Below are 27,542 nucleotides of genomic sequence, written 5' to 3'. Positions count from 1 at the left end.
GCACCAACTTTGTGGCTAGATTCAGTCTTCCCAAGCAGACAGAACTTAAAAGTATCTCTTAAAGGAAAAAAAAACCGCCAGATGTAAAAGTAGCTCCAGGGGAGTGTTGCAGGGTCGTTACTGTTCTAAATATAAAGAAATGATAAACCTACATGATGTTATTCACCGACAATGCCGTTGTATATTAAAAATAGAGTCGTCAGAAAGTTGTGAGGAAGTGCTGGAAGAACTACAGGATGTTGATGCTTTGTGCTGTGCCTGACAGTTGCCGATCGATATAAACAAAGTTCCAGGACGGATTTTTTTATTTCTGCGTTTGCAGTACTAAAAAGGAACAAATGTTGTTTTGTGTCACACGGTATGGCTCAAATGGCTCTGAGCACTATGGGACTTAACATCTACGGTCATCAGTCCCCTAGAACTTAGAACTACTTAAACCTAACTAACCTAAGGACATCACACACATCCATGCCCGAGGCAGGATTCGAACCTGCGACCGTAGCAGTCGCGCTGTCACCCGGTATATGTGCGTCCCTGAAATGACCTTAGCCATGTGTCCGCGCAAACTCACTAGGTGACACGGCTGTGCTAGCAACACACTGGGTTCTTGGCGCATTAGTTACGGTGACGCAGTGGATGCTGTTTGTGATCAAAGAGCTCTGAAAAACTTCTAGTAAAACGTGGACAGTGATTAAGCAAGCAAATGCTGGCGAGGCATTTTCAAGAAGCCGTGTTTCCGAGTGGCACAGAACGTTTCGTGACGACAAAGATTCAATGCAAGACGATCACAGAGCTGGTCGCCCGCCTACAGCACATACCGATGCAAACATGGAGCGTGTAAGGCTGTTATTGCAAATGACCATCATGTAACAGTGTGTGCGATATCAGACGAACTTGATTTGAATCGTAATATGTCATAAGATTTCAAGCGAAGATTTAGACAAACGGAAACTTAATGCAAGAGTCGTCCCTCACATACTAATGGACGGACAGAAGGAGGAAAGAAAAAGAATTCCTGCTGGAATACTGGATGGAGCCAGACATGATCCTACGTTTCTGTCAAAGATTATTATTGGTGATGAAAGGTGGTGTAACCAGTACGACCTCACCCGAAGCGTCAAAGTTCTGAGCAGCGGAGTCCTGGATCACCAACCTCGAAAAAAGTCAAACGACAACCTTCGAGGGCAAAGACAATGTTTGATCGCTTTCTTTGATATTAAAGGATTAGTTCACCTTGAGTATGTTCCCCCAGGTCAAACAGCGAACCAGACTCTTAACACTGAAGTCTTGAAACGTTTGCGACAAGCAATTCGACCTCACCACCAAATTTGTGGCATTCATTATCGCGTGACAAGGCAAGACCCCATATTCATTGGTCTGTTACCGAGTATCTGGCCAGACGTTCTGTTGTTGCCATCCTACATCCTCTAAATATTCCCGACCTCTTGCTTTGCGAGTGAAAAGGTGACTGAAAGGAAAGTTTCACCAAGATTTGCAGACATCCAACGGGCTGTGACATGAGCTTACAAGCATCGCAGTTAAAAATTTCCTTGCTTGCTACCAAGACCTCCAGAAACGCTGGCAACTGTCTACAGACAGCCAAGAGAAATACTTCAATAGGAGCTAGGATCATTACTTGGTAAGTGCAATGTTTTCTTTTCTTTTTAAAAAAAAAACATGTTGAGGTTGTGGAGGAGGAGACCAGACTGCGAGGTCATCGGTCTCATCGGATTAGGGAAGGACTGGGAAGTAAGTCGGCCGTGCTCTTTCAAAGGAACCATCCCGAAATTTGCCTGGAGCGATTTAGAGAAATTACGGAAAACCTAAAAAAACTGTCCTGGGACTTTTTTGACAAAGGAAGTATAATGTATTATGCATGAACAGAAGGAAAGATCTAATGCTGTTTGATTACACGAATGGCAACAAGTTACTATAACCGGCGACATCAGTAAATATTTAGGAATAAGCGTCTGCGGTAACTTAAAAACAGAACGGCCACTTAAATTTAGTTATAGGAAAAGCATGAGGTCAGACTGATATTTAGCTGCAGAATCCTAAGAAGATGTAATTCATCTGGAAAAGAGGAAACTTACGAAACCCTCTATCGAGAGAATAAATATTAGTCTGGAGTCTGGGACCATTGCCAGATAGGATTAATAGAGGTGATACAGAAGATCCAGTAAAGAGCGTCGGGTTTCGACACCGGTTCGTTTACGAAAAAAGAATCGTTCTTCGCGTACACCATTGTCGAATGAAACAGCAAAGGAGAGACATGATCTGATACCCGAAGTACCCTCTGCCACACACCTTAAAGTTTCTTGTTGAGTATGGAAGTAGCTGTAGACTCAAATAATGAAGTATATTTTTTCATGTTTTATCACACAGCCCGTAAATATTTAAAGTCATATTCGTGTACCACCAAGAGCTGGTAATCAAACAATAATCTTCGTTTGTAGCCAGCTGATCATTATCAGGCAACCTGTATAGCAACAGAAAGGATATAGGAGATAGCTGGATCATTAACTGAAGGTATGTTAAATCCGTCTGTGCAATTACAAAACTGTGCGTGTTTTGTTCGGTGTAGCCGAGCGGTTCTAGGCGCTTCAGTCTGGAACCGCGCGACAGCTACGGTCGCAGGTTGGAATCCTACCTCGGGCATGGATGTGTGTGATGTCCTTTGGTTAGTTAGGTTTAAGTAGTTCTAAGTTCTAGGGGACTAATGACCTCAGACGTTAAGTCCCATAGTGCTCAGAGCCATTTGTATTTTGTTACCAAACGCGCTTCATTTTATTGGTATAAGAAATCATCCGTGGTCTGTAATGACACATTCATAATTTGGCTAGCTTTCTAGATCTAAAAACAGTTCATTACAAAAGAATTCGATTTAACTTGCGGGATCTTTTGTTCGATTTTCGCTCACATCAGAAAGTATCTTCTGCTTGCATATTTTCGAGATATGCCTTCGTTTGGCGCTACTGTTATTTGCCTTATCCCACATTGCTTTGCAACAATACACATTCTTTGATGTGAAGCACGACGAGACCTAGCATCATTAGTTTGTTGTTTGTTTGCATACTTTTGGCTAAAAGTGTTTCTGTGTGAACCGTGTGACTAGTGTTGCAAACCTGACCCTTAGTTTCGGTTTTTCCGTGATCTAAAAATGTTCTCGTCATCTGCAGTTTATCATACGTGTGTTATATCATTTAATTATGTTACTACGTATTTATTTAATATCTGAGCGAAATGATGGTGTAGTGAGAGTGTTGAGGGTCTAAATAGTGAGCAGATGGGGGAGAAAGAGGAGGCAAAGATGAGCAAAAGAAGTGAACGCTGAATATAAAGTAGGGCAAGAGAGAGTGACATGGTAATGCGATGGAGAAAAATGGGGAGATGACGTAGAGGTAAAAAGGAGGGAAGGGGGGGAGAGAGAGAGAGAGAGAGAGAGAGAGAGAGAGAGAGAGAGCGAGAAAGTGTTTTTTTAATTATGTGATTTTTTCAATGATCTTGTATAGTGTCTGGTTTCCAATATTTATCTGTTGATTAAGTAGCTATGTACTATGCGTTATTACTTTTTGTGTATGATAGATTTCTTGAATGGTAAGGAGGTGTCTGTTTTTATGATGCTCGTATCTTTTTCTATCGTGCTTAGCCTATGATACTCCTGTGGGGTTTTCGTACATAAAAAAGTGTGGTGTTGATGTCTTTTCTTATGGTTGTATCTATAAAGTTGAGTATGTTTCCTTGTTCTTCCCCTATTGTACACTTTATGTTCTTGGTGAAAGTGTTTATGTCTTTCTTGTAGTCTCACGGACGAATTTAAAATAACTTCTGTAATTATAAAGCAATTACGGACAATTTGGGTACACAAGTGACAAATTTAACTATTAGTGTAACGTTATGTGGTGACCATGCTCACGATATTCCTACAGTATACAAGCAACATTCTGATATAAAACTGTTACAGTAACATGGATGCAATCATTGTACTGGGGCATCAATAAAAATAAAATTTCACATAGATCAAAATGGATTCATATAAAATTGTATAATGTTTCACTTCGGTAATACCAATGTAGATTTTGTCACAAATCTTTACAGCTCACATATGAATGTGCAGCATGTATCTGTAAAGAAAATACTGAACCGCTGTTACTAGTCTCACTGCTTTGTTTTGCAACGAGCTGTATGCACATCACTTTTCCATCGATTTGTAAAGGGGAATCAGTGTCCAGTTCCTCAGTATGCAATGTGCACTCCAGATAGCAAAAGGAAACATAGAAGTGGACAGCGTAGTAAAGATTATTGAACCGTTTTAATGTATCGTACCCTTGACGACATGTAACACACTGTAAATGTGTCGTATTCGTCCTATTCAGCTATTTCGTTTACATCTACGACAACAATCGGTTTCATTACTTTGTACTATCGATTTTAGACCCAGAGACGCAGGTGGTTTTGTATAATTTTATTTCTCTTGACGCCACGGTAATAATAACACCGTATAAGATGCCATAACAATTTTTGTACGTGGGTTTACACTATGACAGTTTCGTGAGCATGTTCACCACATATCGTTGCTTTTGTTGGATGGTCAAAAGTATCTCATGTATTCTCTCCGTTACTTAGGAGATTTCTTAATGACGATCGTTTCATGGAAAGTTTCTTCATAAACAACTACCTGTCATAAATTTTTGATGACTTACTTAAATAATTTAATAAAGCAGCTTGTTTCGACGAACATCGTCTTCTGGCTGTATGCACTTTAAAGAAAATTACTTACAGATATTGAAGTTGTTCCATATGGTCTTGGCATGTGTGGTGGCCATCATTGTGGCGTGTCCAGTTACATCCATTGTTCTGGCTCCTTCGATTTTAACAATGAGTGTAAATGAATACACCATAAGAAGACAGCATTTCATTTGAACAAAGACGGCCACGGCACAGGCCAATGATGTAAACAACAAGTTCAACACTTAGATGTACTTTGGTTAAATGTCTTTGAATTGCCATCGTAGCCAGAAGATGTTTTTTACTCGAGACATGTTGCTATGTTCAATAAGTCAACAAACGTTTGTGACTACTACCGGTCTCTGAAAAGTCTTTTCATATTTTTGAAATTGTCGTCGACTAATAATCGGTAAGATTTTTGCTGTTGTTTTATTTGCAACTCCTGCTGATACATAAATAAGAATATTTACAAGTAACGAAGTTAATTGCCTATGAGCTGGACTCAGTCAAGTTTGTGTCGTGCACTGGACATGTGAAATGCGTGCAGCTGGTGCGGTCTTGGAGCGTCGACGTCTGCGTCTTCGGTTCCCGGGTCGTACTGGGCTATCGGATGGGCTAGTCACAGCCACTGTCTGCATAATCTTAAAACGGAATAAATTACTTGGCGATCTTACGTGACGCTTTACATGGCTACGCAGACAGTGTCCTCGAGACAACATCTGGCGTCTCTGACTTTGACAAATTAAGTCACATTTGCGGGTAATTTAATATCGCGGGCCACGGTACGGATGCCATCCAAAAGCACGAAAAGGAACTCAGCCGTCGAGGCAAGACGACCGCGCAGCTGCCGCTCTTAAATGCTGCCTCGCCATTTTCCTGACACACTGCCAACCTCGGGTAGTGTAACAAGCAGAGGTTTCTTCTGAACTTTATATGGTACTATTATAGGCATTTCCAACCCGGGAACGAAACTTAAACGACTTTATCACGTGGTTAGTATGCGAACTGCGGTGCTAGCGATACAAAGAGCTCATTAAATTTCTTTTAAATTTTAGGGTTTTGTACCCCAACGGTACAGGATTACTTTGCTGTGCGTCTGTCTGGGTGTCTGACTTTCAGACTGTTCGAAACCCTTTCCCCCAGGAACGGGCAAAATCAAAAGATACGGCGTTTTATGTCACATACTTTGATATACGCAAACATACTCATCAAAACCTACGGGCTACTTCCCGTTGGCCTAGAATCATGGAATTTGGCAAGAAACAAGGTTTCAAAGTACAGCCGACTGAAAAATCCGAAAATTGTTAATTTGTAATGATGTACACCAATTTTTTTTTCTCATTTGTTATCAGTCCGTCTGTTAAGACACCTTTTTCTCAGTAGCAGGTAGAAATATCAAGTTGAAATTTATGTCAAATACTGAGGTCTATAATCCTTTGGTGGCGTAAAAAGTTACGCTTCTATGTCAACGCAATCAATGTCATATTTTGACACTCGCAAACTCACTCATTAAAACCTACAGGGTACTATAAACTGATGTAGAATCATGAAATTTGGCAAGAAGAAATGTTTCACAGTACAAGTAAAGGAAAAAAATCGGAACAATCTTAATTTATAATTATATCACAGGAAAAATATTTTTGTCATTTGGTGTCCGACTTTAAACTTGAAATTAAAGCATTCTAGAAGGCCTTGGAATCCGTGAGACCGATATCGTGCCAGTATCATTGACGATAACAGGCAAAAATCGTCGAGATCCTTGATTTCTGTTATGGATGAACCGTCTATATACCGAACATAGCCAGCCATTGTGGCCGAGCGGTTCTAGGCGCTTCAGTCTGGAACCGCGCGACAGCTACGGTCGCAGGTTGGATTCCTACCTCGGGCATGGATGTGTGTGATGTCCTTTGGTTAGTTAGGTTTAAGTAGTTCTAAGTTCTAGGGGACTGATGACCACAGATGTTTAGTCCCATAGTGCTCAGAGCCACTTTTTGAATCTGCAGTCCCATAGGCTTAGAACTACTTAAACCTAACTAACCTAAGGACATCACACATATCCATGCCCCAGGCAGGATTCGAACCTGCGACCGTAGCAGCAGCGCGGATGCGGACTGAAGCGCCTAGAACCGCTCGGTCACACTTTTCAACTCCGTTGCCATACTGAGTGATGGACAAATGTCCGTCTGTATGCGTCGGTTCTAAATTCTCGTATGTTACTCGCCCTAAGGCGAAATATACGATGAAGACTGTAGAGCAGCTTCCCAGACATGCTCGATTACCAGTCCTCTGAATTCACCCACTTTCGTTTTGCAGAATTTTATTTCACAAATGAAAATTTTTGCAAAATCACGATAGATTAACAGAAAACCAAATAACGAAGTCCATTGTTACCGCATTAACACTTCAGTTTTCAATATCGAAAATGTGGGAGTGCGTCTTTTCCTTGTTACCCACCATGTTTGTCTTTTTTGATAAAGGATTCCATGAATTTGATTCCTTTGTTGCATCAGAGCGTTGTTTGTATCAGCTTCTGTCGGCTGTGAGTGGGCTTTTTCTTTTTGCGCTGCGTTTTTAACTTTGCAATTCTTTTTCTTCAGCATTTGTCCCACACGTACACAGCACTGCCGGGGTTGATATCGGATTTGGCTTGTTTAACTTAAGGGAAGGACGGATGCCCTTCCTGTCACCATCCCGCAACCCCCCGGGACGGAATATGTGTACCTCAGCTTTCTGTGTGAAAGTGAGAGAAAGTTTTCGAAATGTTAGCGTATCACGTGTGGAACTTGGGTACTAGTCGGGTATTCACCTATTGGGATCTAGGAAATTGTCGAAAATACTACATCCAGGCTGGCTGACACAACGATACCCATCCTTAATCCTTCGGGAGGATTCAGCCCGGGCCTGGCACTCCTCCCCGACCCAAATGCAGCGTTTAAATATGCACGGCTTTCCGGGCGGGTTAAAAATTTTATAACTTAATACTAAATAACTACTACAAAGCATTTTGCGAAACTTTCATTGTATTTATGATGTTTTTGTATTATTTTGTGATGTTCTGAGTAATTTAAGAGAATATTTGCGCATACAGCTACTCGGCCGAATAGTAGCGGCTCCGGTCACAGAAAACCATCATACCGCCCGGGAGAGCGGTGTGCTGACCACACGCCCCTCCTATCCGCATCCTCAGCTGAGGATGACACGGCGGTCGGATGCTCCCGAAGGGCCACTTGTGACCTGAAGACGGAGTGCTTTTGCGCATACAGTCCGCGCACCTCTTATTAATTTCTGGTGTCCATTGTGAGGCGGACACTTGCCGCATGCGGTTTTAAAGAGGACCTTGTCACGCGGTAAGTGCAGAAATAGCTGTGATCATGGCTATGCCGATTGCTAATCCTGCCGACTGTGGGGTGCGAGGTGTTATTCGTTTTCTGCGGGCGGAAAATAACAAACCCTATCATATTCACTGCAGACATTTTACCACTTGTGTCAAAGGTACAATGGATGCGGGCAGTGTCTGAATGGCGGCACTGCGACATCACAGATGCGCTGAAACAATACGTAGATGAGATCATTTGAGAGAACCAACGATTCAAAATTAGTGCCGCCTACGAACAATGTCAGGAAGTGCCTCGTTCAGTTGTGCACTGAACTGCCACTCACCACTTAGGGTACTACAAAATCTGTGCACGGTGGGTGCCGCGCTTGATCACGGATGACCAGAAAGCTGTGAGAATGGGTACTTCATTAGCAATCTTGGAGCTGTAGGAAAAGGATGGCAACACGTCTATTGACCACCTTGTTGCAGAAGATGAAACATGGGTTTCTCATAACACCCACACAATGAAGCGACAGCCCATAAAGTGTTGTCATCCTACCCGCCACAGAAGCCACCCAAGTTCAGATAAACTGCATCAACTCGACAACTGTCGGCTTCTGTATTCTGGACAGTGAATTTGTCATATGCGTCGATTTCATATCGCGCGACACAACAATCAATATTGATGCACACTGTGCTATCCTCGATGTCTCTGTTGGTCTGTCTAGAGCCGGCGAAGAGACAAACTATCACTTGGAACTGTTCTGTTGCACGACAATGCACATCCGCAACTACCCAAAAAACACAAGGCTTGGTTCAAATGGCTCAAATGGGTCCAAACGCTATGGGACTTAACATCTGAGGTCATCAGTCCCCTAGAACTTAGAACTACTTAAGCCTAACTAATCTAAGGACATCTCACACACACATGCCCGAGGCAGGATTCGAACCTGCGACCGTAGCAGCAGAACGGTTCCGGACTGAAGCGCCTAAAACCGCTCGGCCACAGCGGCCGACCACGAAGCTTGCTACGTGAGAAATTCCAGAGGCATATCTTCGAGCAATCTCCTTCTAGTCCAGACCTGCCACCGTCGGACTTTTTCCTGTTTGCAAAACTGAAGGAACACCGTTCTGGTAAACGCTTCTCAAATGATGAAGACTTAAAGGATGCTGTCATGACCTCATTGAATAGCCAGGCGGCCACATGGTATGAGAAGGGTATACGCAAACCGATTCCGTCGTGCGAAAAGTGCCTTAATGTCAAATACGATATTACAGAGCCTGTGTTATTCTGACTTACAATGCAAAGTTCCTTTGGATATGCATGCACGTCCAAAGCAACAGGCACTGCGGCGACTACAACTGTTATGAAAAACATTAAATGTATTCGCAATTTTTAACATGGACAACCATCAGCTGTAGAATGGAATGACAATGAAAATTTGTGCCGGAGAGGAACTCGAACCGAAATTTCCCGCCTACGGCGAGTGGTTAAGTTACTATTTGGCTATCTGTACACGACTCACCGCCAGACCCTAACTTCAATAAGGCGTCAACCATGTATCTGCAACCTGTACTCGTACATGCATTATGTATATTCCCGTACAGGTGAGACACTTTAGTTGGAAATCGCTTGCCCGGTGTCACCGAATAAATGCGATACTGCATTGCTTGTGTTATTCTGAATTACGATGCAAAGTTCCTTTGGACATGCATGCATGTTTTCATCATTGTCATTCCATCTGCATCTGCATGGATACTCTGCAAATCACATTCAAATGCCTGGCAGAGGGTTCATCTAACCACCTTCACAATTCTCTATAGCCGGCCGGAGAGGCCGAGCGGTTCTAGGCGCTACAGTCTGGAACCGCACAACCGCTACGGTCGCAGGTTCGAATCCTGCCTCGGGAATGGATGTGTGTGATGTCCTTAGGTTAGTTAGGTTTAAGTAGTTCTAAGTTCTAGGGGACTGATGGCCTCAGAAGTTAAGTCCCATAGTGCTCAGAGCCATTTGAACCAATTCTCTATTATTCCAATCTCGTATGGCGCGCGCAAATAACGAACACCTATATCTTTCCGTACGAACTCCGATTTCTCCGTATGTAGGTCGGCGTCAACAAAATATTTTCGCATTCGAAGGCGAAAGTTGGCAAATGGAATTTCATGAAAAGATTCCGTCGCAACGAAAAACGCCTTTCTTTTAATGATTTCGAGCTCAAATCTGTATAATTTCAGTGACTCTCCCTCCCATATTTCGCGATAATTAAAATGAGCTATCCTTCTTTGAACTTTTTCGATGTACTCCGTCAGTCCTATCGGCCAAGGATCCCACACCGCGCAGCAGTATTCTAAAAGAGGACGGACAAGCGTAGTGTAGGCAGTCTCCTTAGCAGATCTGTTACAGTTTCTAAGTGTCGTGCCAATTAAACGCAGTCTTTGGTTAGCCTTCCCCACAACATTTTATATGCGTTCTTTCCAATTTAAGTTTATCGTAACTGTAATTTCTAGGTATTTAGTTGAATTTACGGCCTTTAGATTTGACTGATTTATCGTGTAACCGAAGTTTAACGAATTCCTTTTAGCAGTCATGTGGATGACGTCACACTTCTCGTTATTTACGGTTAACTGCCAGTTTTCACAACATTCAGATATCTTTTCTAAATCGTTTTGCAATTTGTTTTGATCTCCTGATGACTTTATTAGTCGATAAACGACAGCGTCATCTGCAAACAAACTAAGACGACTGCTCAGATGCTCTCCCAAAGCGAAGGGCCTGTAACACTACCTTGTTCAACGCCAGAAATCTTTTCTGTTTTACTCGATGACTTCCCGTCAGTTACTACGAACTGTGACCTCTCTGACAGGAAATCACGGATCCAGTCACATAACTGACACGATATTCCATAAGCACGCAATTCCCTATAAGCCGCTTGTGTGGTACAGTGTCAAAAGCCTCCCTTAAATCCAGAAACACGGAATCGATCTGAAATCCCTTCTCAATAGTACTCAACACTTCATGCAAATAAAGAGTTAGTTGTGTTTCACAAGAATGATGTTTTCCAAACCCATGTTGACCGTGTGTCAAATGGTTCAAATGGCTCTGCGCACTATGGGACTCAACTGCTGTGGTCATAAGTCCCCTAGAACTTAGAACTACTTAAACCTAACTAACCTAAGGACATCACACACATCCATGCCCGAGGCAGGATTCGAACCTGCGACCGTAGCGGTCGTGCGGTTCCAGACTGTAGCGCCTTTAACCGCTCGGCCACTCCGGCCGGCGACAGTGTGTCAACAGACCGTTTTCATCGAGGTAATTCATAATGTTCGGACACAATATATGTTCCAATATCCTACCGCATATCGACGTTAATGATATGGGCCTGTAATTAAGTGGATTATTCCTACTATCTTTCTTGAATATGGTGTGGCCTGAGCAGCTTTCCAGGCTTTGAGTACCGATCTCTCGTCGAGCGAACGATTGTATATTACTGTTAAGTAATGCATCAGAATATTCTGAAAGGAACCTAATTGGTATACAATCTGGACCAGAAGACTTGCTTTTATTAAGTGATTTAAGATGCTTCACTATTCAGAGGATATTTACTTCTACGTTACTCGTGTTAGCAGCTGTTCTTGATTCGAATTCTGGAATATTTACTTCGACTTCTTCTGTGAAGGCATTTCGGAAGGCTGTGTTTAGTAACACTGCTTTGACAGCGCTGTCTTCGATAGTATCTCCATAGCTACCGCGCAGAGGAGGCATTGATAGTTTCTTGCCGCTAACATACTTCACATACAACAAGAATCTCTTTGGATTTTCTGCCAGGTTTCGAGACAAAGTTTCGTTGTGGTAAATGTTATAAGCATCTCGCATTGAAGTCGGCGCTAAATTTCAAGCTTCTGTAAAAGATCGCCAGTCTTGGTGATTTTTCGTCTGAATATGGCATTGTATGTCTTCCAAAGAACGCCCATATAAATTCCCTGAGTATTCCTGCTACCCTTTCGTGTGGGCTACAGATGATGGCTGTTGATATCCGCAATTGCGAATACATTTAATCCACTTAATGTCAAAGGTGACTACGTGAAAAAGTAGACAACGTATGTATCAAAACTTGTGTATTCAGTTTCTGTATTACTATCATTATCAAAGAATATCTTGGCAGGGTGAAACGTTCTGTACTTTCTGGATGCCTCTTACAAGGGGAAGGCCTCAGACACGCCCAACCGATTCGGCTCAAATTTGGCTAGTTGCTTGTGTACAACCTAAAACGAAGGACTGTAAAATATTTTGGGTCAACACCTCCGCAATTTTGAGAAAATCACCCCTAAAAGTTATGACGAGCAATGGACACAAAATTGGAGGGATTTATAGATAATTGTAAATAGAGCATTTTTCATCATCAGGTATGGGGTCCACAAACGCAAACTTTTCCCGAAAGCGAGGAGAGAAACTTTTACCGCCGGCACGGTAGCTCAACATGTTCGGTCAGAGGGTTAGCTGCCCTCTGTAATAATAATAATAATAAAAATAAAAGACTGAGTTAATCGTTCAACAACTAACTTAAACGGATGTCTTACGACGTCCTCCCCGAGCAGATGCAATGAACAAAATGAGATTTAACAAAAAAAAAAAAAAATAGCGCAAAGGCTAAGCTAACTAGCTGGGAATCGGAGAACCCGGGTTCGAATCTCGAAGAAAGCTCGCGGATGTTATTCTTTTCGATTGTATTTTTCCATATCTCAATTGATAGGGGTAAGGAGGGTTAATAAGGTAAGTAAATCAATAAGGAATGATAGTAATAAGGTAGGCAAACTAATTTGCCAAACGCCGTGAGTTGGTAAAATATTAAATTTTTAAGCCTTGTCACATGAAAACAACTACGAGTAAGAGTGCTTCGAATTCCTCACGAGGGACCACAGATAGCCAACCGCACGACGCTTGACAGAATGCACGCGGGGAGAATTATGTTGTCCCGGTTGCCTCTTCGTCATATAGTTGTGGAAGAGAGAAGGTGTCCAGCACGAGCCTTATAGAAGTCAATCGGAAAGAGTTATTTTCGTCATTAGGCTGCCGCGAACCTCGCGGATACATGTAGTGATTTTTCCATCATTAATGTGCCGAATGAAATAAGTTTTGTGAATGAATACAGTATTATTCAGTAAGTAACATATGACGAATACTGTATGTAGTTTGTAGTAATTAGCTCGTCTGTTTATGCCGTAGTAACTAGTTATTATTCATTGTCATATCTTCAGTATACGGCCAACAAGGATTTTACGTTTGCTGCATCATTATCTTGGGAAATAAATTTCAAATCGGAGTACAAAATTCGTCAACGGCACGCCACTAAATATGTCTCTCATAAGGAGGTACAAAATATAGAAGATATACAGAAAGTGGTGGCTCTTTTCAACACGCAAACGGCGTCATTTATGACCGGTTTTACTGGTGATTACGTTACCTTAGCCATTGCGCTATCAGTGCTGTCGGCAAAAAGCGTTTACCATGTGGGTACAGAAGCGACAGTTGTAAAAGTTTCTTTCCTCGATTTCTGGAATAGTATGCGTTTTCGGATCCCATACCTGATGATGAAAAATGCTCTATTTACAATTATCTATCGATCCCGCCAATTTTGAGTCGATTGCTCTTCATAGCTTTTAGGGGTGATTTTCTCCAAAACGCGAGGGTGTTAACCAAAAATATCTTAGATTCCTTCGTTTTAGGTTGTACACAAGCGACCTGCCAAATTTGAGCCGAATCGGTTTTCCGTGTCTGAGGCCTTCCCCTAGTTAGTGTCAATAATCCTCAAGACTTTCCAGTTTCTCCTCGCCATCACGATTTATGTATAGTTAGCCAGTAAGCGTAAGTACTGTGGTGCGGAGTCTCCTCTGGATGCAATATATCTTCTGTGTGAGGTGATGTGCCTGAACTTTGCGAGAACATCGTCGTGTGTCTTGCGAAGAACGCCAATACAAATTCCCTGAGTGTTTCTGCTACACTTTCGTATAGGCTACACTGATCTGTTACGAATTTATCTGAAATTTGCTGTCACACATACCTGAGAAGAACGCAAACCACAAGAGAGTTACTCTAGAATTAGTCCCAGCGTTTCGTTTAGAGATTCACACCTTTTACCAAAGCGTCAGAAGCTTATCACTCTTTGGTTACCGGATGATGTTAGGTTACTTGCTTTTGTTATGAGTATTTACATTTATTCAAATTTAATGACACCTGTCATTCAGTACATGAACCGGAAACAGCGTGTGAGTGGTTCTGCTTTATGATCATTGTACGATGCTTCTTTCCGATAGACCACAGCATCTTCGGTGAACAGACGTAGTGGTGCTAGTGTAAGCTGATAAATCGTTAAGGACACTGTCGTGCAGAACTTAAGGACGAAAAAATTTTTTGCATGATGTGTCGTTGTCGAAAAACATAGCTCGATGACTTGGACCAAACACACGAAGAACTGCTGGGTATACTACAGAAGCTAACTGAACGAAATACGTAATGAGACAAACAGGAACGCCACTTTTATTCAAAAATAGTAATTGCTTTGAAGTCACCGTGGTTCATGATGGACCACTGCACATTACTGAAGGAGGGACATGGTTCTTAATAGTCTCGGTATGTCCATCTTTTTAGAGATGGTTGCGGGACTCGGCTGTTCGATAGAGGGTGTCAAATTAAACTCCTTGCAGCCGTCAAGTTTCCAACCTCATTTTATTTGGGAACCAGCTCCAGCGTTTCACTACGTCATCTTCAGGCCCCTGACCGACGTGTAGGAAGAATCTACCTCGTCTGTGATCAAAACAGGGGCCAGAAACACTGGTGTTAGTAGATTTCTACTTGCTATAATGATCACTTCAACCATCATGTGCCTTAATAGGACGTGTGTTCACCAAGGACAGCAATGCATGCCCTGCAATGTGCTCCCACGTTGGCCGCAAGGTTCGTAAGGAGTTGTTCTGGTAGGACGTTCCATTCCTCAAAAAAATGGTTCAAATGGTTCTGAGCAGTATGGGACTTAACATCTGTGGTCATCAGTCCCCTAGAACTTAGAACTACTTAAACCTAATTAACCTAAGGACATCACACACATCCATGCCCGAGTCAGGATTCGAACGTGCGACCGTAGCGGTCATGCAGTTCCAGACTGGAGCGCCTAGAACCGCACGGCCACACCGGCCGGCTCCCATTCCTCCACCAGTGCGGTTGGCAGCCGCTGGACGGTCTTTGGTGATGTGGACGTGCTCCTCCATCTGCGCTATTCGATGCGGTCGAGCATTGTCAGCCACAAGAATGAAGTCTGGGGCAATGCACCCCTGAAAATACCCACATGGGGAAGGAAAACATTATCACAATAACGTTGACCAAAGAGTGTACCATGTTCAAAGATGGAACATTATGTCTCCCTACGCCATAACACCTGAACCGCCGAAATGATCATGTTCTACAGTATTACTGGGTGCATTAGGAATTCCCACCTCTCACCATATGAGGGAACATACAGCATAGTCAGGCACGATGGTTTGGGTAGTCCAAGTGCTGTGGTGCGGAGTGGTATAATGTTGCATCGGTGTACTGACTTCCAAATTTTTGAACACGGTACATTCACCGGTGAACATTATTATAACACTGTACACCTCCCCACTGTACGTCTTATTAGGAGTGCATACGTTAGTGACTCAATTTTCATCGATGTTGTTGCACAGTCGCATCAATGAACCCTCTGCCAGGCACTTAAATGTGATTTACAGAGTATCCATGTAGATGTACACTACTGGCCATTAAAACTGCTACACCAAGAAGGAATGCATATGATAAACGGGTATTCATTGGACAAATATATTATACTAGAACTGACATGTTATTGCATTTTCACGCAATTTGGGTGCATAGATCCTGAGCAATCAGTACCCAGAACAACCACCTCTGGCCGAAATAACAGCCTTGATACGCCTGAGCATTGAGTCAAACAGAGCTTGGAAGACGTGTACAGGTACAGCTGCCTATGCAGCTTCAACGTGATACCACAGTTCATAGAGACTAGTGACGAGCCAGTTGCTCGGCCACCCTTGACCAGACGTTTTGAATTGGTGAGAGATCTGGAGAATATGCTGGCCAGGGCGGCAGTCGAACATTTTCTGTATCCAGAAAGGCCCGTACAGGACCTGTAACATGCGGTCGTGCATTATCCTGCTGAAATGTAGGGTTTCGGAGGGATCGAATGAAGGGTAGAGCCACGGGTCGTAACACATCTTAAGTGTAACGTCCACTGTTCAAAGTCCGTCATTGCGAACAAGAGGTGACCGAGACGTGTAACCAATGGCACCCCATAACATCACGCCGGGTGATACGACAGTACGGCGATAACGAATACACGCTTACAATGTGCGTTTACCGTGATGTCGCCAAACCCGGATGCCACCATCATGATGCTGTAAACAGAACCTGGGTTCATCCGAAAAAATGACGTTCTGCCATTCGTGCAACCAGGTTCGTCGTTGAGTACACCATCACAGGCGCTCCTGTTTGTGATGCAGCGTCAAGTGTAACCGCAGCCACGGTCTCCGAGCTGATAGTCCATGCTGCTGCAAACGTCGTCGAACTGTTCGTACAGATGGTTGTTGTCTTGCAAACGTCCCCATCTGTTGACTCAGGGATCGAGACGTGGCTGCACGATCCGTTACAGCCATGCGGATAAGATGCTTGTCATCTCGACTGCTAGTGATACGAGGCCGTTGGGATAAACCACGGCGTTTCGTATTACCCTCCTGAACCCACCGATTCCATATTCTGCTAACAGTCATTGGATCTCGACCAAAGCGAGCAGCAATGTCGCGATACGATAAACCGCAATCGCGATAGGCTACAATCCGACCTTATCAAAATCGGAAACGTGATGGTAAGCATTTCTCCTCCTTACACGAGGCATCACAACAACGTTTCACCAGGGAAAGCCGGTCAACTGCTGTTTGTGTATGAGAAATCGGTCGGAAACTTTCCTCATGTCAGCACGTTGTAGGTGTCGCCACCGGCGCCAACCTTGTGTGAGTGCTCTGAAAAGCTAATCATTTGCATATCACAGCATCTTCTTCCTGTCGGTTAAATTTCGCTTCTGTAGCACGTCATCTTCGTAGTGCAGCAACTTTAATGGCCAGTAGTGTAGATGTAAAATTGTGCAGTGGTGGAACTGTTGGAAAAGAGGAAATTCGACGCACGGAATAGCCTGCCTGCACCCCCCTCCCCCCTCCTCCTCAATCCCATCAAGCCCTTTTGGGACACGGTGAGAAAACGTATTGCAGCAGCTCCACATACGTCACTGACCATCCAGTAGTTGTCATTAGTGCTGGCAGAAGAGTGGAACGCTCTGTCACAAGAACTCCCTACGAACCTTGTAGGCAGCCAGCATGAGAATACGTTGCAGAGCATGCATTGTCGTCAGTGGTGCTCCCACACCGTACTAAGAACCATGTGCCGCCTTTTATAATTCCCATTGGACCATTATGAATATCTACTATCTTTGCATAAAAGTGTCGTTCCTGTTTGTCTCAATTGCACATTTCTTTCAGTTGCCTTCTGCACTGCACCAGTTCTTCCTATGTATGGTGCAACTTTCATCAGCCTATGTTACTTGGCAATGACACATCACGCAAAGGTTACTTCACGTTTTGCACACAGGTGTATATTGTGAAAACATTGACACTGTTATTACGATTCCTCGAGGTGCACCCGACATTACTTTCGCTTACATTTAACGTTCGCACTGGAGGATAACGTACTGGCTTCTGTTATTAAAAAATGCTCCAGTCGATCACATTTTCGTGACAGTACTCACTATGACCGCAGCTTGGGCACACTACAGTTTAGTAGAACATCGAACGCCCTTTGTAAAGCTAGGAACACAGAATCTACCTTCTCCCCTACATCTGCAATTTGCAAGGTACCGTGCGTGAGGAGAGCGAGCTAGTTTCACACGAGCTGCTCGCTGAACCCGCGTTTATCCTTTGAGACAAGCTTCCTTCCTTCTCAGAGTGGCACGAAGTTCGAGCTCAAAATATGCTCTCTGGTATTGCATCAGGTGGAAGTTGGGGATGTTGGTTTGTAGTTCCGTACATTTCTTTCTCTACCCTTCTCATAAATGGAAGTGAACTTCACTTTTATTCAGTCGCGCGCATGTGTTGCGCGAGAGATTCCCGTTAAATATCGTATTCCAACATATCATTTCCTTTTCGCATTCGTTATAGAATCTAATACGAATTCCGTTACTGCCTGTTACGTTGTTCACTGTGAGTACACTTTTTATATTTTTTTTACCGGGAGTTCTTACGTCAGTGTCATTCATTTGTCGCTTTGTGCAGCAGTGTTACGACGGTTCTGTAGTAGCATTCTCATGCGAAAATGTGTATTTAAATAGAGAATTTAATCTCTCGGCTTTCTATCTATCGACTTCAGCTACAACTCCAGACTAATCCATGAGAAACTGGATGGAATGTTTGCATTCGTTCGTTAAATTTATTTATGACCAGAACTTCTTAGGATCTCGAGACAAACATTCCATCAGGATACTGCTGTGGAAATTATTATAGGTCTCACGCATACTCCTTCTTGTGAATGTTAGTTTTTTTCCTATTAGTTTCCTCTTTCGTGGTGAGAAATCTACAAACTCTATTTTAACAGCATTCTCAGAATAATTACCATTAAACTGAGGTGTGAGTTTTGCTTTTTTTTACTAACTTACGTTGCACTTGATTGAAGATATAAATCTACTAAACGATGGGAGAATGGCTCTTAATTACTTCTTCGTGAGGATTAAGAGAACCTACTAGGGTAGATCCTAGTGTCCAGTGCAGACGTTCAAGTCGTGAAGCTGCTAATAAGGTTAGAATAATAATCGCTATGGGTCCCTTCTCGAGGAACGAATGTGAATCTTTTGTCCTGCTTTCGCAATCAACTCCCATAGTAACATTTTGTGTTGGAATCTCCTGTCAGTTATAAATTCTGCCATTCCTTGTTGATGTCTTCTATCTTTGCATCAGAATTAGAGAACGTTAGTAGATAGACTTGGCTGTTCACCAACATGCACGGTGGAGAGTTTGCTCATCTCTGAACTACATGTATCCCGGGCAACACAAAGACCGACCCGAGATTCCTGCTGTTACGTGATCAGTATGCGAAAAGGTCAAATTGATCCAAGGCTGTGTGATTTAGATTAGGCAGAAATTGCCAATGTTTATCACTGTTCACGTGTCTCGTTGAAACTTTTCTGGCTGTGAGAGATTATTGTAGCATGGGTAAAGTTGTGAGAGGCCTTACTGTTATGTGAAAATTCCTAGAATGTCTGCAGTACAACCCACATGAAAGAGTATTTGGAGTAGACGACTCAGGAAACTCAGGCAATGGACTATGCCTACACCATGATACATTTAGTTTGGCTGAGAGTCAACAGCATGGATCTTAGTGAAACCTACACTTCCGCTAGCTTTAATTTAGCGATGATATGAGTGTGAACATAGGTTTCGTGAATTGGAAGAAAAGATAAAAATAACATCGCTTAAGATTTAGTATCGCACTACCGTGTTCAGGAGTTCAGAGAAAAAGCGAAGGCCAAACAGAGTAAAAATTAGGATATATGTTTGCTACAGGGGAACATGGCAGAGAGGAAATTCTGGTATAGGTTTGTTCTAAACAAGAAAATTTAAAATAGCATTATAAATATTCGAAGTATGAGAGACTAAATAGCAAGACTAGTTTTAGAGGTGAATAAAAGATGATTCATGGGATATTACTCAAGTCTATCTACTAACGTGCTCTAATTCTGATGCGAAGATAGAAGACATCAACAAGGAATGGCAGAATTTATAACTGACGGGAGATTCCAACACAAAATGTTACTATGGGAGTTGATTGCGAAAGCAGGACAAAAAGAAAGAACGATTCTTCCATGTGAAGCTTCAGTTAAGATACCAGGAAAGGGAAAGGTCATACATTGGTGGAATTCGTGAAGAAGAACAAAACGTTTGTCCTTTTCTTCCAGAAAAAATGTAGTAAATAGATTTGGCAAGGATCAAGTTGAGCTAAAATTGTGGTGACTATACTTCATCAGACAATAAAGAATTGCACGAGACGTGACGTTCCTAAACTATCTTAAAATGTGAAGTGATTCATAAGATTCAACTTAAAAATGTATACTAAGATAGAAAGGAACGAATTCGTCAGGCACGTACTCAGAAAATTAGATTATGAAATATATTTAAAAATGTAGAGGTATACCACATTAAATTAAGCAACAAGTTCAGCATCTTACAAAATGAAGGTCACATAGCTAGAGACAAAATGGGCAGCTGTTTAACAATAATATTTATGAAAACAGCAAACATGTAAAACAAAACAAATCAAGTGGAAAGAGGCAACGATTAAAAAGAAGATAATTTCGAACACAACTGTTTGGATATCTCCCAGAGAGCGTATGAGAAGGTACATTACAAGTTTGGGAAGAGGAAAGAATAGAAACACGTAGGTACGAAGAAAACAAAACTGTAACTTACGTTGATTAGACATTACTTTTCATATGTTAAGATGGCAACAAATAACAACCAGTTTCAAAAGCAGAACCAACTCATCGACCTTGAAGACTTACTTGCTCTGTTTTATGGAAGTACCGTGTAACCGTGACTGCAAATAAATTGCTGTTAAGTGACAAATATTGCTAATGTTTCTGGACAAAATGTGTTAATTACTTAGTCCTCTTAAACTGGTGGGAACCTATTCTCTCGGATTATTACAAGATACACTAGAAAAATTCAGACGCACAGAGCCTAACCAGTCGCGATCATAAAGAAGAAAGGTAAACAATAATAACATTTCATAAACCCCTAACCTAGAAAGAACTACATTAATAAGGTCAAAGGGACAGCACACGTATCTCTTTACTTGTCGCAATTTAGGGGTTTAGGAATTTATGACATGTTATTTTTTACCTTTTTTCTTTATGATCGCGACTGGGAAGATCTCTGCGCGTCTGAATTTTTCTAATGTGCCTTGTGATAATCCGAGAGAATCAGTTCCCACCAGTTTTAGAGGACAAACGAAAGCTGTATCTCCAGGAACCTCGTGCTTCGTTGCGTGGTTCACCAGCCCCGCAGAAAGTGATGCCGGCGCATTGAAATTTCGACAATAAGCGCCTAGTGTTAGTTCGGTGCGATATCATACAACTGAGTAAATAGAGCCCGCACAATGTAGCAAGTTCTCAAAGGCAGTCAATCGATACGGTGTTATCCAATTTCGTCAACAAAGACTCAGACAATTGCAGAGGGTGGTGTCACTACAGTGCACACAACAGACGAGAACGATTTCATTTTTAAACGAAATGATAGACATGCGTTATTACAGCATCAGTGGACATCGAACGATGCCAGCTTTAGCTAGCAACTGCGTTTGTACGATAGGACGTAATTGTTGATATTCCTCTCCAGAAGAAAGGTGTTTGTTCCCAGAAACGCCTGAATACGCTGTATCTGAACGTGGATGGAATCGTAAATATTGCAGCTACCTCAACAAGAGAGTTGGAAATTGAAACAGTAGCTTTCATACAAAAGATCATTATACCGAGAATTACTAAATATTTGTTACATTAAAAGAAATATGGATATGGATGTCAGCAGTACTGTTACAGTTGGTGGATAACAGTTACCACCTTTTTTTCTAAAGAAAAATACAAAGAACAGAAAACTACCCCGCACCGCTGTTTGTACAAACAATGATGAAGCAATGTGTGTGGACACTGGCTAAATATTTTCATAAACTGAGTCATAAACTGAGTTCTAGAGACAGCTATTTTATTTTATAAGCATAAAAATGTTATGTCTGTTGTGCGTCCTTTCACGGTAATCACTTACGTTATCAGTCGAGAATACGACATCACTTTTAAACGATTACGTCTAGAGAATCATTATGGTAACGACTTCCTAAATAACTAAACGAGAAATCGCTGTTTTTAAAAACACGTTATGAATCTCTAATTCATAATCTACAATTACATCAACACCTTACGGTGTATGGCCGAGGGCAATTTCAGTGGGACTGCCATTACACCCTGTCGCAATACCCTCGCAAACGGTGCACAGGAATAACGATTTCTGGTAATCATCCATATGATCTCGAATTATTATTAGTAGTAGTGGTTTCATGCATCCATAGACAAATTTTACAAGAATATTGGGCAAGTTGTGGTATTGCAATTAGGAACAACAAAAATAACGTAATTTGTATATAAAGGTATCAAGAAAATAACAGGCCTAGTTTTACATGGCTCGGACACGTAGGCGGCGTGGTCTTAAAACAGGATTCCGACATTTGCCTGTAGTAATTCAGGGAAACCACGGAAAAGCTAAATCAGGAAGAAGACTGGAGCCTCCACCCTCCCGAATATAAGGCAAGTCTGCTTAAGACAGTGGTACATCATTCTGTGTAAATGACCATTTTGTAAATAAGTTATTTACTAATGTAAAAGACTGGTGCTACACTCTATATTCACTTCTCACTCCCAGTCACTGGACACACTATACACACATTATTTCACAATGTAACACTGCATACACTATCAACTGATTTCAGTATAACAATGACTTTAGTATCCATTTTGTGTATCGAAACCTGTCACATGCTAGCCTGGTAAACTGGGTCAATGACCGGCATAATAAGTGATATGTTGAGCTCAGAAAGAGGACACGGTGCTAGTATCACACATTGCATATCTCTGAATTAACGTTTTCCAGAAAAGAAAAAGTAAGAAAACTAAAGAAATAAAAAGAAAAATCTGGTGTGAAAGTGTTATATGAAATGATATTTTACTACAGTATTATTATTTATGTGTTACACTTTTTACCAACTCCCTTCTCCGCATAATCTAAGAACACTTTCACGGTGTAGAATGTATTACTTAATCGGTGCATTTTAACTGTCTGTTTAAATAAGTTCGTTTTAGTAGTCTTTTTAGTATCTCTTGACCATTATATTGTACAGCTTTATTAACTGGCAGAAAAGTTGTTTTGATTTTATGTTTATTCTTTCTTGGTAAACGTAAGTTCAATTTAGAGAGTGTTCCTTGGTCATGGGCAGAGTTGTTTACGCAGTAATTTTAAATGTTATTTTTTATGTGCCCAATTAATTGGTTGGTTCAAATGGCTCTGAGCACTATGGGACTCAACTGCTGTGGTTATCAGTCCCCTAGAACTTAGAACTACTTAAACCAAACCAACCTAAGGACATCACACACATCCACGCCCGAGGCAGGATTCGAACCTGCGACCGTAGCAGCCCCACGGTTCCGGACTGCGCGCCTAGAACCGCAAGACCACCGCGGCCGGCAATTAATTGGTAAATATACTCACACGATGTGGTTAAAATTCGCAGCGTTTTGAACGTATTTTTACAATGAGATCGACTAATACTTTTGGTTATTATTCTTATGGGCCTTTTCTTTAGTTCGAAAACTGTTCATATTTCCTGCATTTTTCCCCAGAAAAGAATTCCATAGCTAAGACTGATAGAACATGTGAATAGTATGTAAGCGAAAGACGCTGTCCGATACATACTGATGGCATGCTGCTTGAAGGCACCTTTATGTGTTCAACTGATAATCAGTACTCATTCCTGTATATTTTGTGTTTGTTTCACAGTCTATAGAAACACCATCTACATTTAACTTAACAGTAATATTTTCCCCCGTCAGACTGAAATTAATTTCACTTGTTTTCTTTATCTTCAATGTCACTTTATTGCATACTGACCAATGGTAAACTTCCTTGAGCGTTTTATTTGTTTTCTCTGCAAGGAGTTCTTTTGCTTTCTTGTTGACTATAATATTTCTGTCATCAGTAAAGAAAATTTTGCTCCGTGAGTAACTCTGCTGGAAAGTCGTTGATGTAAGTCAGGAACAGTATTGGTCCTAATATGCTACCCTGAGGAATTACTATATTAATGTATTTTAGTTTTAGTAAGCGTATTACTAAAATTTTGTCTGATCGTCCTGTAATGGTCTTTTCACAATACGTTTATGGGAAGAAGTGCTATGTTCGTCATCACTTCCTCACGCTTGAATTATAATTTTAACGGTCGACCAGAACATGTAGGTATTTGTAACTATCTTCATCATCCGAAACTTTAATAATAAACTTGTCAAGCTACGACTTGTTCGTAATGTGAAGAACAGCTACACAAATCTTTGCAAATACACGTACAATGAAGACAGTAAATATATTAAGTTAAAAGTTTCTTAAAAAGAAATATGGATAACACGATATGTCTAGGTAAAGAAGATAAACGCAGTGCAAAACACTGAATATGAACGGTAGACTCTGAGGGATCACTGAACGTAGCTGTTAGAAGGTATCTTGTGACCAGGACCGTCAGCACGATGAATTAAAATCGTAAAAGAGATACTTTTGCTTGCATCTAAGCAACAGTGAGAAAGCAACAGAAATACACAACGTTCACTTAGTATACACAACGCTATAGCGAATACTTGTCCAGGCCGTTTTTGAGGCTCTGAAACACAGTTCACACCGAAAGGCTAGTTCTTATCGAGGAAAAACTGAGCGCTGTGTAAAACAGCGGGCAATACCAGTAGTTACAAAATACTTATCACGATTAAAGTGAAACTGCGCGTCATTTTTAATTTCTCGTAAGAAAAATACTGAGAATGAAACATCATCTTGCTGCTTTCTGTAGACTTAATGATGAAATAAATGTGTTTCGACAGTGAATAAATCTCGTAATTAAGCGTCAATTATGCATCTTTCCACAGCAGTCAATTTTGTTTTCTCTCTCTCTCTCTATTCGTTTAGTCGGTTCCGACTCTTCGGACACCATGAACTAAATCACGCCACTTTTTCCTGTCTTGGACTTTCTCCCGTAGACCTTCCAGGTTGGAACACATTGCTTCTGTGATGCTATCGATCCATCTCATCCTCTGACGTCCTCTTCTTCTAGTTCCTTCAATCTTCCCCAGCATTAATGTTTTTTCCAGCGAGCCATGCCTTCGCATTGTGTGTCCAAAGTAGGTCAGCCTTTGTTTTAACATTAGACCTCCCAGGGAGAAATCTGGTTCTATTTGCTCCTTTCTGCCAACAGGATCGTATCGTCCGCGTACCTGAGGTTGTTTACATTTATTCCAGCTATTTTAATCCCTGTTTCTCCTTCATCTAGCCTCGCATTCCTCATAACATGTTCTGCATACAGATTTAATAAGTACAGTGACAGTATGCAGCCTTGCCGGACCCCTTTCTGAATCTTTATCCATTTCGTTGTTCCATACATAGTTCTCACCGTGGCTTCTTGGTCAAGGTATAAACTCCGTATCAGATGAATGAGGTGATCTGGTGTACCCATGTTTTTCAGTACGTTCCATAATTCGTTGTGATCGACGCAGTGAAAGGCTTCGGCGTAGTCACTAAAGCAGAGGTACACATCTCTCTGGAATTCTCTTGCTTTTTCCACAATCCACCGAATGTTAGCACCGGCCGGCCGCGGTGGTCTAGCGGTTCTGGCGCTGCAGTCCGGAACCGCGGGACTGCTACGGTCGCAGGTTCGAATCCTGCCTCGGGCATGGGTGTGTGTGATGTCCTTAGGTTAGTTAGGTTTAAGTAGTTCTAAGTTCTAGGGCACTTATGACCTAAGATGTTGAGTCCCATAGTGCTCAGAGCCATTTGACCATTTTTGAATGTTAGCAATTCGATCTCTAGTTCCTCTTCCTTTCCTAAATTCAGCTTGTTCTTCTGGTAGCTCTCGATCTAGATATTGGCGAAGTCTATTTTGTAAGATTTTTGACATGACCTTGCTAGCATGTGAGATAAGTGCGATTGTTCGGTAATCTGAGCATTCTTTAGAACTTCTCTTCTTTGGAATGGGGATGAATACTGATCTTTACCAGTCTTCTGGCCACTGCTGCGTGATCCATATTTTTTGACATATTGAGTGCAGCACTTTTCACTGCATCCTTTGTTGTGGATTGGCAAGACAGCCAACCCACTATGAGAGGAAGCCGAAAGGCACGCGTTTTAGCTCACGCAGGCTGGCGTGAGGTCTGGAACAGGACAAGGAAATGAGACTAACAAAAAACGTACGTAGCTGCTGGAATACTTAACTTTAATCCATAATTGGTGAACATCGCTCTTGACGGTACATGTTTTACAGCATCAATAGTAACTGGTAATGGCGCCTTGCTAGGTCGTAGCAAATGACGTAGCTGAAGGCTATGCTAACTATCGTCTCGGCAAATGAGAGCGTATTTTGTCAGTGTAGCGTCGCTAGCAAAGTCTGCTGTACAACTGGGACGAGTGCTAGGTAGTCTCTCTAGACCTGCCGTGTGGCGGCGCTCGGTCTGCAATCTGATAGTGGCGAACGCGGGTCCGACGTATACTAACGGACCGCGGCCGATTTAAAGGCTTCCACCTAGCAAGTGTGGTGTCTGGCGGTGACACCACATCCTTTCCAATTTTGTTAGCTGTCAGTAATACGTTCTCGTATTTCCCAGTCACACTGTGATAACTATTTGCTAAAGACGTAAAGAGATTCTGGGAAATCAGTGAAGAGAGTCTTTCAGAAGTTATCAGTTGGCAGAAAATATAGCTGATGTAATATCAGTACGATGATTTCTTAAACGCTTACGAGAGACTCATCTAAATAACAACGAGCAAGTAGCAAAGAAAACTACTACATTGGATGAAGATATATATAACGTTCTACTGAATGCTTCTCTCGGGCGTTTTTGAGGTTCTAAAACATAGTTCAAACCGAAACTGGACAAGGTATAAAGTGAAACGTGGAACTGTAGAATTATAATGTATCTAAAAGCAATCGAAAATAAATTCAACGAGTATGGTGGTCTCTCGGATCGACGCTCTGAATTTGTTATCAAGAACACACACAGTGATCGAGAAAGCTATTCTCGAGTGTACTACGAGCTCTGTCGGCTACTTTACAGCAAATAAAACGAAAGAAAATAATCGGTGAGTTGGCGGTTGTTTCGCTGTCTCGACAGAAGCGAAATAAGAAAAGGAACTGGGGGTTACGGCGGGTTGGTCGGTGTTAGCCTGCGATCGGCTCCTCTCATTTCTGTTTTGTTACAGCCAGCTACGCCCTGCAGTGCCGTCCCGCTGCAGATGGCATTCCAAGGTTTGTATAAATAGCAGCGGATCCCGGCTGCTTACAGAACACACGATATGCAAACGAGGAAACGTGTACAACGGTAGCGAGCGGAGCAGGCCATTCGTATTCCGTCAAATGCCCCTTCTACCCAGCTAGGGCCACCCTTTTGTTCGATCACACACTTTTTGAACACCTATTTTTAAATTAATGCACATTAATTATGCGGGAGGGTTTTTTGTGGTCGCGCATTGTCCGGGGCATATGTTTGCGTGGCTGCCTTGAAGGAGATAAATTCTTGCGCCGACTCGCTGGATTTGTCAGCGTTGTCTGTCCGGGCTGACA

The sequence above is a fragment of the Schistocerca serialis genome, chromosome 3 (assembly GCF_023864345.2).
Source record: "Schistocerca serialis cubense isolate TAMUIC-IGC-003099 chromosome 3, iqSchSeri2.2, whole genome shotgun sequence".
In the NCBI taxonomy this organism is placed as follows: Eukaryota; Metazoa; Arthropoda; class Insecta; order Orthoptera; family Acrididae; genus Schistocerca; species Schistocerca serialis.
Note: the sequence above shows the minus strand (reverse complement) of the source record.